Raw genomic sequence first — 2,500 nt, forward strand, 5'->3', positions numbered from 1 at the left:
CAGTACTGTACTGTGTACCACACAATCAACAAGAAGAGCCATGAGAGCTATCATACCTGGAAAACCATCTCCTACCATTCGCCCCTGGGGTAACTCGAGCTCCACGTCCCACGCCTCCCACAATATATTTATTTTTTGCCTGGGGTCGATGTCGGCAGTCATTGGGAACATCTGGACCGCAGCTTCCCACGGTGTCCAATTTTTCCATTTTTCCTCCCCCGCAGACAGCTTGCAGAGCACTCAAACTCATCCTTCGAGTTTGGTACAAATTGGACGTTCTAATTGAATTAACTTCGCGGAAAAAAACAAGATATACTTGCGAAGTGAATATATTCTGAATATGCGAAACCACCTAAAGTGACCACATTTGCTGCTATTAGTACCACCAAGCAACTACATTCACAAACACCACAACAATTACGAACTACGATACCAATACTTGCTTAAATGGCTAAAATGATTCCCCAATTCTTGAAGTCGCCTGAGGAATAATATTGACCCAAGTCTTTCAGGAACCATCGAGCCAGGCCTGATGTTGGACCGAATAAAACAGGAGTTAGTAATTAGTTCAGGATGCAGGAGATAACTCACCTCCTTTGCAGAAAAATTGGGATCTTTAATGTCTACCAAGGACCAGTGCGAGCAGACAGGTCGTCCAGCTTGATGCCCAGCCGAGGGATGGCAGACAAATTTATGCCACACCCTGCACGTGAAACACCACAGTGACAGTTTATTGCGGGGTCAATATTCGAACCATGGCGAGACAGCTCAAATGTTAGTGTGCAGACCTCGGGGCTAACATAAACTATAGTCAACGTTGCTTTGTCGTGCAATTGGTATCTGTAAATGTTGAATTGCATTTGTTCAGGTTATTTGTCACATTCTTTATAGTGAATCAAGAGAGTCCAAATTTAGACTAAAATTTAGTTCAGTTCCGGCTCCAGGTGAATGTTACACAGATGCTGTGAAAAGCCAGTGCATTGGTTTGCAGCAATCTTGGCGGGGAGCATGTTGACCAATTTGCTATTTCTAGACTTTCCAAACTGCCGTGGACAAGGAATGGTATGCAGAAGCACTTAAAGAAACCTTATCAGTCATTCATTCATGCGATTATACTTGGTAATCTTCATGCAGCTTGCCATTACAAAATGCGTTGAACAATGAGATTAGCGATGTATTCAAGCTCAATATGTGGAGTGTTCCAAAAGTTAATCGAATGTAATAATCACAAAGCAAAGTCCAAAACATGCCAAACAGAAAAACAAAGCAGATGTAATTTTTGAATCATGGAGTTAATGCATGTGTGTATGTGTATGTCTCTGTTTCTGCATATATAATATATATATATATATATATATATATATATATATATATATATATATATAATATATATATATATATATATTTTTTTCACCCGAAATCGTGCGCTCCCATTGGACCCTGGCCCCGTGCTGCCAGGCTCCCCTGGCCAGAAGTGGTGCCATTTGTACATCCGGCGAGACGTGGCTGAGCTGTGGAATCGCCCCGTGCTAAACATGAAATCGCCTTGCACCGAACTCCCTGGCCGCGTTCCGGTGACCAGCCGAGGGTCGTGTCGGTCCTGCATTCCTGTTCAGGCACCCCCGGCGACCTGCGGTTGGCGCTGGTCAATGTGCTTGCTCTGTCCGTATGCCACGCGGCCCAAGTGATCTGGGCCGTACGTTTGCACCTCTGCTTGGTGGCCACTACATCGAGACGGAGGGGCGAGGAGATATCGGTGGCCGACGTGGCGGGTGAAGGTCGACGGTGAGACACCGTTGTAAATCAACGCGCAGACCCGAATAAAGATGTGCACAATGCGCGTCCCTTACAGTGTGATGATAATTATCACGGCGCTGTGCATGTCAGTTATCGTGCATTTGCACCTGCTCCACTTTGCATCATGGCTTGAAGGAAGGGATTTGATATAAATCAGGTTTGAAAAGAAGATAGATATAAGTATTCAATACAGATTCGCATGAAAGGGTGCACCGCGCATGTCCTGTCCAGTGTAGGTGGAGAGTTTTTCATCGTGCTGCACACGTTCCGTGCAGTCTGGTGGTGGAGGTTGTCACTGTGGTTTTCACAGGTGGCTGTCTGGGTGTGGTGCCTGCTTTGATTTATTTCATGAATAAGAGGAAAGAGTTGGAATGAAGATGAAGATTGAACAGAAATGGAGATATAATTAGACCTTGTTATAAGACCCACACAACGCACTTCGTCCCATTTGACATGAGGGGAAGGTCTAACTGCATGTATTCAAATGAGATAACTGTCGAGAGATCACTATGTTGGGTGACATTGCTTTTGAGGCATGTGGTTTCCAGAACCACAACTATATATATATATATATATATATATATATATATATATATATATATATATATATATATATATATATATATATATATATATATTCTTGTAGATTCTCGCCACTCCAGCGTGCGGACGACTGTCTACAGCCTAATTGCGGCCGTACGCG

The sequence above is a fragment of the Eptatretus burgeri genome, chromosome 3 (assembly GCF_056783735.1).
Source record: "Eptatretus burgeri isolate ZD-2024b chromosome 3, Ebu_testis_v1, whole genome shotgun sequence".
Lineage (NCBI taxonomy): Eukaryota > Metazoa > Chordata > Myxini > Myxiniformes > Myxinidae > Eptatretus > Eptatretus burgeri.